This window comes from Musca vetustissima, unplaced genomic scaffold (genome assembly GCF_032173495.1).
Source record: "Musca vetustissima isolate MV318-11 ecotype Yass unplaced genomic scaffold, APGP_CSIRO_Mvet_v1 utg2353, whole genome shotgun sequence".
Taxonomy (NCBI): Eukaryota; Metazoa; Arthropoda; class Insecta; order Diptera; family Muscidae; genus Musca; species Musca vetustissima.
Window position 1 is genome coordinate 22,447 of NW_026881610.1, and position 13,735 is coordinate 36,181.

The following is a 13,735-nucleotide window of genomic DNA, read 5'->3' on the forward strand; positions in this document are numbered from 1 at the left end:
GGCATTGTCAGAAAATCGAGCTGAAGAATAGTACGGCCGCTCAAAAGTTATATAAAAGCGAGCCAAGTAAGCAATTTAAAAACAAGGTCACCTCTCGCCAGACCAAACTCACACTATATAAGACGCTGATACTACATGTGCTGTTGTATGGATCAGAAGCATGGGTACTTGCGCAAGCACATGAGGCAGCTCTTGGAGTGTTGAAGAGAAAAATTCTCCGAAAGATCTCTGGGTCGATCTTCGTTGACGATGAATATCGCCTTTGAATGAACCATGAGTTGTACCAGCTATTCTCGGACATCGGCATTGTCAGACGTATCGACCTGCAGCGACTACGACTCCTGAAAAGGTATATAAAAGCGACCCAAGTAATGGTTCACGCGGAACGGAAGGCCACGAATCAGATAGAAAGATCAAGTAGATTTTCTAAAAATAGTTGGTATGGTTTTTCAATGTATCCTTCAATATGATGTCAGATACACTTTTTTATGCGATACAACCAATTGTCGAAGCACCTTTTTCCACTAAAATTAAGATGCCTACGAATTAGTCTTTTAGAAGCCACCTAACTGGTCTTTTAGAGGCTGACAATGAAAATCGTTTTTGATGTGCGGGAATAAAAAGGAGCCATTGGTTGGCCAGTAAGGGTTGCTGCTGAAAAAGGCTTTGGTTTGAGCCGATGTCTTGTTCGCTGTTACAATTTCTACGAAGACTTCAGGAATGCAATTTGTGAACTAAAAAGCTCTTACATGCTGGAAATTCCACAATTTTCATTTATTTTTTTTTATTAGAACTCCTAGTACATAATAATATTTTTGTTGACTCGAACAATTCTTTTTCTTCGAGTGTAATCATTTTTTTTTTGATAATTTTATTTAAAAAAATCTTTAATGAATCGTATAGGCTCAGCAATTCTTCCAAACACACACATATCACACTACAAAAAATAATCAATTTTCCATGCGTAGCATCTTATCAATCAATACGCATTTGTGTTGCTTTTTTTATTTTTTGCGATTATTGTACAGCTTTATTTCCCTTCAGTATCAAAGCACCACACCAAATGGGTATTTGACAAAATTTTTAATTTTTGTTTAAATTGTATTGTATATTTTTTCTTTGGAATTTATTTTGTATCATTTCTACGCAGAAGAAAAAAATGCGTGGGAAAATATCAATAAATTGCCAAAAATTATTTGATCATGATTTGTTACAATTTATATAGAGTATCGCCAATACAAAACAAAATGTATTCGGATAATTTGCCATACTAAAATCGAATCACAAATTTATGACCACCAAAATAAAAATGAACACAATACACACAGAAGAAGACAATTTCGCAGTCACTGAACCTCAATAATGGTCTTGATTTTATTATAAAATTGTTATTTATAAAAAATAATTTAACAATGGAATACTGTATTGAAAAGCACAGAGTGAAGTAGGCCTACTATTGTAAGTATGATTAATAAGCGTACATTGGAATGGGTCTATTATGAGCTCATTATTAAATATGAGTAATATCATGTATAGTTTGTACAGTTTGAAGGAACTGAGATTTTGAGTAAAAAAATCAGTATCGATGTCTTGCAATTTGTGTGTTTTCCCTGTAAATAAAAACTCTCCAGTTGTCCACAGAATATTTTTCTATGGGGAAAAATTGAAATCAATTCCAGTATTTTGAATTTTTTTTTCTATAGGATGGATTAGAGTTGATTTCGGGGAATTGGAATTGAAAATGGAAATGGTATAAGTGTATGCAGACACCTTTACAAATTTAAATATATCTTACACGTCCGCCGTCTAACATAATTGACGGATTAAAGTTCAATTATACCTCTATCATACCCAGACAATATTTTCGGATCATGTCTAAAAGGGTGCCAAGAATGAATAAAACACCCTCTTTCTCACGAATGCTCACGGCGATAATTCAAATTAACGCGAATGATAAAGTTACAATGAATGAACCAGCATTTGCAATATCTCGCGAATGTTCGCGTTGTATGATAAATTCACGAACGATAAAATTTCGCTGCCAGCGCCGTCGATTCGTTCTTTCGCGAGCATTTGTTGCTGAAGAGCATTCTTTTCAGAGTATTGAATCCACAAACTATGGACTGATCGTCTTGAAAATATATATGAATATTCGTTGGCCAGATCCTATTTTTCGTGAAAAATATCGTGACGTTTGATGCGCTCTAGAACGACTAGAAAAGCAGACAAACAAAAATCCAATGTCCAATGTAAATTGTTATTTTTTTAGAAAAACGTCCGTCCCTGCCGTTCTAAAAAATTGTTTATATATAGGAAAATTTTAGTGAGTAATATATTTTTGGGGTCTCTGGCGACTTTGATTTTTTTACTATAAACAGATATAATATTTTGGGTCATGTGAGTTTTTGTAAACACAATTAGGCTCTGCGGCCTTTGTATATTTTCTATACAAACAAATTATTTCTTGGGGTCCTGTGAACTTTACCTATAGTTTTTTTTCTAACATTATTCTTGTGATTTTGTGTTCTATTGAAAAAACAAATTGTCTCTAGGATCCAGTAAAGGTTCTTCCTATGGAATCGTACACTGGGACCGTTTAAATTGTTATCGTTAGAAAATATTGGTTCGGGGGTTCTGTGAATGTTTTCTATTGAAAAAATATTTGAATTTTTTCTATGGGATAAAATTACCTCTTTAGTCTCTGATCCCTGGATACTTTTAAATTTGTTTCTATAGAAAATCAATCTGTCCCTAAAAGAAGAAATAGGTCCCTGTATATTTTATGAATAAATGGGTCCGTGGGGTCTTGTAATTTTTTTATAGTTGATGTGGTTTTTTCTATAGAAGAAATATGTCCCTGGGGTCCTGTGATTTTGTTTTTATAAAAAATAGGTCCTAGGCGTCCTGTAATTTTTTAATAGAAAAAATAGGTCCCAGGGTTCTAGTGGTCCAGTGTGTTTTTTTATAAAAGAATATCCATGGTGTCTTGTGATGTTTTCTATAGAAAAAATAGGTCCTGGGTTACTGTGATTTGTTTCTATAGAAGCAAAAAAGACTCTGGGGCCCATAGGTAATTTTCCCTCAAATACTGTTAATGTGTCTATAAGATAAATCGGTGCTGGGTTGTTTTGTTTTTTTTTTCTTCTGGCTTCCTGTCAATTTTTTTCTATAGGAAAAGGAGCGTTTTTATTGATTTTTTTAATGTTTTTTTAGAACCCGATTAGTCCCTGGGGCCCTGCGGATTTCTTGTACATATTGTATGAAATTCAGAATCGACTCCAGATTATGATTCGGCTAAGGGTGGAGGTTGGGGTTGCATTTTTCGAATCTAATTTGTAATTTGTATGATGTCTGCCTTGTGGATAGTGAGTATATAGGCTTTGATACTTAGAAAATGTGCTTCATTGAAATATTGGTTTTATATCCCATATATCTTTGAACCAAATACAATTTAAAATCGATTTATAAATGTCCTTCTGTTTGCCTGGTTTTCGAAATAGCCTTGCAAACTTAAATCAATTTCGAAGATAGGGACTTATCAGTCCACTCCTTCTGGTACCTCCAAAATTGTCAATATTTCCTGAAAGTCTGTTTTATAACCAGTGAGCGAAGCAGTATAGTCTGACGGGGCCGACCATATGATACCCTACACAACTTCCACGAAAGTCTAACTTTCTGTGATTTTATGTTCTGAGCAATATTTCGCGATATTTGCACTCTCTTCACGGACTAGAGGAAAACAAGTATTACTAATATTCAGCACAGCCTTTCTAATTACTTATCCAGATTCCCTTCACCCTTTGTGTTGTGAAGTTCGGCTATCAATTGTGACCTATAAATCGACTCCAATTTACACAAAAAATGAAGTTTTCGGTCCACTTTATCCCAAAATTATTATCTGATCATCACCGAAAATTATAAGCATTGCCATTGACCATAACTGGGACCTCATGAAACATTTCAAAGGGAATAGCGCTACATTTCCGCTATCCACTGTGGTAATGGGTTACTAATAATGTCTGAATACATAGGCACCTGTAAATATTTATATCAACAACGATATACTATCAACATTTTGGGTCTATGTCCTTCAGGAGTAAATATATACGGTATAGAATACAAAAATTGTCAGTTTTCACAAAAAAGTCAGGGTCCATTTGACCCGCTAAATATTGATCGATCTTTATCAAAACAGGCATGCTTATTCTTTGTTCTTGTAAAAATTCGCGATATTTGGGCCATAATTGCGGCCTCTGGAGAGACCAGAAAAAACGTCAAAAATTAAGTATTTGGTCCATTTCATCTTTACCAAAAACAATAGGGGTCTTCATTGGCCAGAACCCATCCTACATGCAAAATTTCGTGACGGACAGACGGACACACATGTAATATATTTATTTTATTTCAGGTTGGAAGACCTATCAACATTGTAAAGGTTGTTTTGATCTAAACTTTGGACGCCATATTGTGTTATAATAACATGATAACAGAGAATCTGATTTGAACCAAACTTGGCATAATTTAATATTTTAATCCGTTTCCCACAAGTATTAAAATGTGTAAAGTAACAGATTCATGGATTGTATAACCGTAATACGTTTACCAAATCTAGATTTCGGCCGTCGGTAACGTCGACAACCACTTTTTTGTTTCTTTATAATATTTGTTTCTACGATTATTCCCTGGTTACTTTTTATTATAATTTACCCTGTCTATATTTAGTTGTTATAAAACTGTAATTAAATTTCTTGCTTAATAACAAAATATTTTAATTTAAATAATTATTTGTAACGTAATTATAGAAGTGGTTATCTGTCCCCTCGATGTCAACTAAGAATAAAATTAATGACAGATGAAATAAAAATAAACCGATTTCGCAAGATAATGAAATGACTTTGAAATAATCAAAATAAATAGCGATAGAAACAATGAACCCCTTCTATTTTGTTAATATTTATTTTTCGAATATTACTATAAACATTTTGGTAAAAAAATATTTAATTAAAACAAATTAAAAACTCTATCATTTTAGTGGCAGTAACTGCAAACAATGTTTTAATAAAATATATTCTAATAATATTAAGACTTTTTTTTTAATATATACAATTACATTTTAATGGATTATAAGGCTGAAATATTATATCAATGAAGTATTTGCTCAGAGGATAAATACAAAATGTGAAAAAACGAATCATTTGTTAAACTCTATGCTGTATCTATAAATATGAGCATGTGTACATATTTCTTCATTAAATAAAATGTACTAAACTTTAAAAATAGATTTGCTTTTATTTTATTGTAACGCAATATGGATTCCATTGAGTATTTATGTGAAAAACTTAGATATTAGATATTTAACAAAAAAAAAAAAAATATGTATTTGAACCATAATCACCTTTTCGTTTTTATTTTTGGCAAGAGGTGCTGTTAAACGTGGAATGACACAATACTGCCTAATTTTGCCTCCAAAAATTTTCGTATTTCAGCCTAACAACTTGGCTATTAATCACCAACAACAAATGAGTTTTGTTTATATTTTTAGAAATATGCAAACATTTGGAATTATAGTTTAGCAAAGAGAAATATTTGAATATTTTTGTTGCTGGGCCTACCAGCAATCAGCCGATATTAATATTAATACAAATATTTGAGTTATGTTCATAGTTTCATCTTCTTTCGCTTCATTATCTCATTAGGCTGAACAGAAAACAAAAATCAACGGAAGTTAATTTTGGAAAATAAAAATCGATATTTATTATCTATTGGAACAGGTTGAACCTCTTTGAAATCATTTTTTGTTCCAAATTTAAAATCCATGTGTCATTTCACTTTTATGTAAAATGAAATATTTTGATTTTAGTTTTGACATAAAAATCGCAAATTGGTGACAGATGAAAAATCGATACCAGTCAAGGTGAAAATTCCTTAATATGAAAACATAAATTATCTTGAAATAATTTGTATTGAGATTCGGTATTCTTAAGGTTATGAGGAATATTCAGTTAGTAAAAAACTTATCAAAATGGGATGGTACCGATTATAAGTAGCCTACACCACACATTGGTTGTACACAAGATTTACTCTTTCGAACCGAATTGTAAATCATAATAAATTATATATGGGTAATAAAATCTCCTTCAAAGCATCCATTTTGGTTGTATATGCAAACTTTGATGGCGGTCGGACACACGTCAATTCTTTATACATCAGAAACACGAATCCGGACGAATTTATATATAGAAGCTACAACGAAATCTGAATCGATTCTGGCACCAATTTTCATATTAATTTTGTTTACAAAAATACATGGACAGACATGACCCTTACAGGTCTCTCAAGACTTTTGACCGATTTTATGTTTTATGTCCTTTGCTCATATATGACCCCTGAAGATGTAGGAATCTATTCTAACTTGAAAAAATTTAAATCTTCGGTCTATTGAAATCCCATCGAAGGTTTTTTGCCGATCAAACTTAATATTATCTCTATCGAAGCCCAACAAAAAAGGCTTGCTGTCTATACCAAGCCTGCAGAACAATGCATTTAAAAACGATTCTGAGTAATTGGTCTTGTGTATAGAAGATGTGTAGGAAATCTAAACGAAATATGTGTATAGAAGATGTGTAGGAAATCTAAACGAAATTTGCCAAACATCGTCTGTCTCAAGAGGACATGCAGATTACTTTCTTTCCATAGATGTAGTAGAACTGTTATATTGCCTCTAGAAGTCTGTCTAAATAAGACATGTGAAAGTTTCACATATTACTTATATTTCTCGAAGATGTGTTTATGCCCCCACGCTAATTATACCCTCAGCCTTATGGCTAATAAATGTGCCTCATACAAACATTGGTTTTGTTTCCATGGACCAAATCCGTTTCAGACAATTTGAAGAAGATTTACAAATGTCGGCCTGTCTGATCGGTTGGTGCGCACGATAACCGAATAACAAATTTAATCCAAATGTTACTTACATAGTTGGCTTTTGACAGAACGGTTGTTCCATAAGCCGAGCTTAAAAAAGATTTCCAGGCTCGTTGGTCTTGTGCGCAGCTCATCCAATTTGAATGGGATGTTCTTCCGAGATGTCTTCCACTTGATTCCATCGGATTCGTGGCCTTTCCTTTCTGCGGGAACCATCAGCTGGATCGCTTTTATATGCCTTTTGAGCTGGGGCATCTCCATCCATTCTCATAACATGACCTAGACAACGTAGTCGCTGCAGCTCGATACCTCTATTTCGATACCCGAGAATAAATGGTACAGCTCATGGTTCATTCGACGGCGATTTTCACCGTCCGTCGACGCATATCGGGCCATCGATCTTCCGGAGAATTTTTCTTTCAAAAACTCCAAACAAGAGCAGCCTCACCTGCTTGCGCCAGTATCCATGCTTCAGATCCATACAACAGCACGGATAGTATCAGTGTTTTGTAGAGTGTGAGTTTGGTCTGGCGAGAGGTGGCCTTGCTTGGCTTACTCAGACTATAGTAGCATCTGTTAGTCAACACTGCTCTTCTCCGGATTTCAAAGCTGATGTTATTAGTTTTGTTTATGGCGGTACCGAGGTATATAAAATCGTTCAATACCTCGAAGCTGTAGTTTTCCATTTCCACAGTTAGTTCGAGTCTACTGGACGTATTGCGCGTTGACACCATCAGCTTGGTCTTCTCGCCATTTACTGCCAGTCCCACTTTGGCAGACTTCTTCTCTATTCGTTCTATGTTGGCTGTTACCGCTTACAATGTTCGACTCATTATGTCGATGTCGTCGGCGTAGGCGAGTAAACAAAGCTGTTTGGGGTACAGAGTGCCATTTTTGTTCACATTTGCATCTCGTATGATCTTTTCCAGCAGGAAGTTAAACAGGTCACACAACAAACTGTCACCTTGTCTGAATCCTCGTCGTCTGACCTGTGTCAGATAAAGTTATCCTGAATAGACGTTTTAATTTTGCAGAAATGCCAAACGCAGGCAGGCTTTAAACACCTCTGAGCGGATTGGGCTGTCGAATGCGGCATTACAGTCGACGAATGTGCCGATGTGATTTTCGTGGGTCTTTTCCAGGATTTGGCGCAGAGTGAAAATCTGGTTAATGGGGTGTTTGCCAGGCCTAAAGCCGCATTGGTATGGTCAATAATGTCATTGACCTTTGGCTTCAGTCGCACACAGCACGCTGGATAACACTATATATGTGATGGGAAGGAGACTAATCCATCTATAGTTGGCACATATCGTCTTGTCTTCTTTTTTGTGCACGGGACGCAGGAAGCTGAGGTTCCAATCATTGGGCATGTACTCCTCTAGCAAAATTGAGCTAATCAGTTTGTGTATGCTCCTGATCAGCGTTTGACAACCGGCCTTAAATATTTCGGCACGTAATCCATTGGCACCTGCTGATTTATTGTTCTTCAGACGATTGATTGATATGCTGATCTCATCTTGGCTAGGTGGTATACAGTCTATACCGTCATCTCTTATTGGATCTGAGGTATCTTCTTTACCGCCACTATTTGATACCAAAAGATTTTCAAAATGCTCCTTCCAGATCCTCAACACGATATCTGTATAAGTCACCAGTTTTCCTTCTTCGTCTCTACAGGAGGATGTGCCTACATCAAAGCCTTCTGTTTTGGTGTTTTACTCGTTGGTGAAATTTTCAGACTTCATTCTGACTCCTGTCTCGATTTGATCCCGCCAACGATTTTCTTTCCTCTTTTTTCTGAAAACACGTTTCTCCTCTCTCCTTTTTCCCCGATAAATTTCCATAGCATTACGCATTACCCAAGTGTTACTTTTGCTACATTTTGTAGGGAGTGGGCAATTTTTTGCCATTGTGCTTCTATATTATCATCGGGACAATGAGTGCTTTCGTGAAGCAAGTGGGTAAGTTGAACGTTTTTGTTATCTGTTTTTTGCAGCTTTTCGATGTCGAGTATCCGTTTTACATTAGATCGCAATTTTCCTGCTACATTAAGATGGGTGCGAACCTTGGCTGTGACAAAGAAATGGTCCGAATCGATATTCGCTGCTCGTATCGATCGAATGTCTATAAAACTGGATGAAAGCCTTCGGTCTATCACACCTTGATCGTTTTGATTCCTCGTTGAATCTGGTGCTGCTAACTACAATCTCAATCAACATTATGACGTTGTCTGATATTTCTTCATGGATGCTGAATTCTTCGACGGTGGGACCAAAAATATTTTCGCTTCCGATTTTTGCATAAAAATCCCCTAACAGTATTTTAATGTCATGACAGCGGTCATATGCAGTTTCTAGGCAGTCATAAAAAATATATTTGGTCAGTTCATCTTTGTCTTCCGTCGGAGCATGTCCGCAAATAAGAGTGATGTAGAAGAACTTCGCTTTTTACGGATTATAGCAATTCGCTAATCTACTGGAGTGAATCTGAAGACGAGGTCTTTCATTCTCGTATTAATCATAAATCCGTAGCAAAATTAATGTATCCTTTCATGGCAGCTATAATACAGGACCTAATCATCTAATTTACTCATGCCAGTCCCTTTCTAGCGCATTTCCTGTAAGAAAATAATATCGGCTTGGTAATACTTGAGATTCGCAGATCGTGGTCCTTTATACGTTTGCGGGGCTAGTCAGCATTGGGGTGTTTGGTTTTCTTTTTCGTTGCCTTTTCATAGTATGAGTCGTTTTCAGACTTTGTGCAATTAATCCATCACCTCAACCCATTTTTTATAGTTCTTATGGTTGAACTCGCGGCACATATGAGTTCACTATTTGAACGGATGATGAAAGTAGGACGTTATTGACCTTCAGCCTTTCATGAAGATTTTTGCGAATAACAGGCGATCGATCTTTCTAATGTTGTTGGATTTGGCTCTGGTACATCCCTTACAAACTATCAGCATTTCAAAAAAAAAAAAAAAAGATCTCCAAATCAACAAATTCTCCGCCTGTCTAACTGGTAAGTATGAAATAATCTTCTTTGACCTCTTTCCCAACTGTTGTATACAGTGCACCTGTAGAACTTTACGATTTCAGGTATTTAGTGCAATTTTCACACCTATCCAGCGTATTCCCGTTTGTCTTCCGTAAACCGGTTTTGTTCTCCTTCAAACCGGTTATATGCCTGTATGTGTCCATTTATGGCGAAATAATAAATTCTTCACAAATCGAAGACGTGATTTATGAAACGTTTACGCATAATTAGTGGGGTGCTCAATAGTACAAACATCTACCCTACGCTGCTTGGTGATACTCGGTGGCGTCGGTGCTCTAATATATTATCAAGAAAGTGTAAATTGCAAGTAGGCTCCACAACATAATCGAGTCGAATCGCAGGGCAGGGCAGTATGGCATGATGGTTGGTAATCACAATCAGGCAGCAATTTTTTGTGAAATAAATCTAAACAAAAAACCCCGAGGCAAATAAATTGAAATCAAGTCATGGGGTGAGATGTGGTGTTGGTGGTATTTACGCTACTTTTTTTTTTTAATTTCATAAAATTATAAATTTCGTATAGCGTTTCTCAAGAGTTTGGTGTACAAAAGTCAAGTAGGTAGGTAGGTGGTGGGTGGGTGCTTGGCTGGTTGGTGCGTTTGCTATTGGCTTTTTTGATAAGAACAATGTGTGCAAATAAAGTGTAAAGGGTGAGTGTGGGTGAGGGGGTAAGGGGCCGAGGGTTAAATTATTTCCCCCCAAAAGTGCGTACAGCAAATTATTTTCTTTGTTGTCACCTAAAGATATTTATTTATGTGCCTACCCCCAACGATATCAAAAAGAAAAATATATATTTTTTTAAATATATAACACCACCATGGGGGGTTGGCGACTGTGTATGAGGTGGTTAAGTGTAATAACCTAATGGCGGAAACCCAATATTTTGTGTTTGTGTTTGTTTTTGACAGCAGCGCAGCTTTCGCAATCTTATCGAAATTATGCTATTTAGACAGAGCGACCGATCGACCGACCGTCGGACGGACAACACGTGTTTGCAAGCTTCTGAAGGCCTTCTTTATTTTTCGTTTTCTTTTCTTTATTTTATTAGTGTCGCCCCGTTTTGTTGATATCGCAGCTGATTCTCCTGCTGTAGTTGTTGCTGCTGTAGAATTTTTTTTTTCTAATTTATAATATGACTTTTAATTTCAAATTTATTTTATAGAGCATTATAATAGCTGCTGTCATCAGAACGTCGCTGTTATGCTGCCTCTGTTCACTGTCCGACGCTTTATGTTTGCTTCAGTTCGGTTCGGTGTGAAATGTTGGTGTTTGAAAGATTGCCAAAAACAAAAAAAGAATAGAAGAACGCTATGTATGGCTAGTGTTTCAAACATCATCTGTTTGCGGACCCCCTTTCTTGACGTCTACAATGGCGTGATGTGAAGTGTGGGGGCAGGTACACACAGTTTACGGTTGCGATTATCATCACCTAGAAGAGGAGACGTTCTTTATAGTTTTTCTAAATTTGATAATCAGTTTTTTGCTCAGATTTTTTGATGTTTTATTAGCGTTTTAGTTGTTGTTGCTTGTACGTAATTATGCTGTAATCACATAGAGAGTATTACAAATACACAGTTTAAAAACTTATTAGTGCGGGTCTGCCCAATCTTATTAACATTCACATTAAGTGTTTAATTTTAATTAGCCCTATATGCTCGGAAATAGTTCTAATCGGAAGAAATGTGGTGATATGGATTTTAGTTCATAAGTTTATGGGCGGTAGCGAGCAACAACAAACGGCAATACGGTTGGTTACAGTTCCAGCTACTTTTATATCACAAACATTGCTTGAATATGTCTAAAAAAATCACAACTTATGGCGTGATTGACTCTGGAATTTCTTCAGTTAAATTTTAAGATTATTTCCGAAGATGTACCATATCGACAGATGTACCAAACAAGAAAGAAGAAACATTAAATAAAATCGGAATTCAGGACAAAAAAAAAATTAAACGGATTACGGTACTCCACCTTGGGCTCATATAGCCAAAGGTGATTCTGGGTTGTAGAAAAACAGACCAAGCTATATAAAATAGTATTTGCATAGTCATAAGATCAATAAGGGTGTATTCATAACTCAAGTTTCTATGGGGATGGAGTCGAGCTGGATGGAGGAGTATCTATACAGAGATGGAGGGAGTCTCTAAAAAGGGTTTCTCTTCAAAAGATCTGCAGTGAGTCTTTATATATAAAGGTGGAGAGATTCTTTACCTCAAGTTTTAAACGAGCTGGAGGGAGTACCTATAGGGTGTAAAGAGTCTCTATAAGGTGTAAGCTGAAGGTAAACTAATCTATATAGAAGATCAGAAGAACAGTTCGTATTAACCGCCTTTAACAAATAAAAAAGTGTCAGTCGATGTTGCTGACAATTATATACCCTTAGCCTATGGTTTGCAAGGGTCTTTGAAATTACACATAGCTTTTATTATTCGCTTAATATAGGTACTTACTTACTTAGCTGGCTTGTTACAGAACGGTTGTTCCATAAGCCGAGCTTAAAAAAGATTTCCAAGCGCGTCGGTCTTGTGCGCAAGTCCACCACTTTGGAAGACCACGTTCCAAGATGTTGTTCTTTCCATCTAATTCGTGGTCTTTCCATCTAATTCGTGGCCTTCCCCTTCTACGGGAACCATCAGTAGGCTCATTTTTATAAAAGGGTTTCTCGCACAACAAAGACCGTAGTCGCTGCAGTCAATACGACTGACTATATATAAAGGTTCAGACGCCGATATTCACCGTTTATAAACAGAGCTGGTGTGAGATATTTTTTCTCTCAAACACCCCAAGAGCTGCCTAATCTGCTTGCGCATGTACCCATGTTTCTTAACCATATAATAGCACGGGTAGTATCAGCGTCTTGTAAAGTGTGAGTTTGGTCTGGCGGGAGGTGGCCTTGTTTCTAAACTGCTTACTTAGACCATAGTAGCATCTGTTGGCCATCACAATCCTTCTCCCAATTTCAAAACTGATGTCATTCCTTTTATTTATGGCGGTACCAAGGTATATAAAGTCTTTAACTACCTCGAAGCTGTAGTTCTCAAGTTCCACAGTTTAACGAGTAAAACTGGACGTCTTGCGCGTTGATACCATCAGATTGGTCTTCTCGCCGTTTACTGCCAGGCCCACTTTGGCAAGCTCCTTTTCAATTTGTTCAAAGGTGGCTGTTACCGCTCGCAATATTCGACCCATTATATCGATGTCATCGGCGTAGGCGAGTAGCATGTGTTGTTTGGTGTACAGAGTGTCATTTCTTTTCACCTTTACACACAACCTTTTATAGGATGTTAAAAATATCACAACAAACTGTCACCTTGTTTTTATGAAGGGCTCCGATATGTCCTTTCCGACTTTAACTGCTGACCTTGTGCCACTTAAAGTAATCCTGCATAGCCGTATTAATTTTCAGGAATACGCAGACATGGCTTTTAAATTAAGGCTGTAATTTATATGTTTATAATAGGTGGTATGTGTCGATGTGTTTTTCGTGGGTCTTTTCCAGTATTTGGGGCAGAGTAAAAATCTGGCCAATGGTGGATTTGCCAGGCCTGAAGCCGCATTGGTTTTGTCCGATGATGTCATTGACCATTGGCCTCATTATTTTATGGAAGAGGTTTCGGATTAAAATTCATCAAGTCGATTATTCAATTCGTTTCAAATGTTGTGGGCAAGTTGCCACCACCTTCCGGCCAGACTTGATAAAGATAATAGGTTTTACGAAGTTACCGAATTTATATACATTGAAAAAATTGACCTT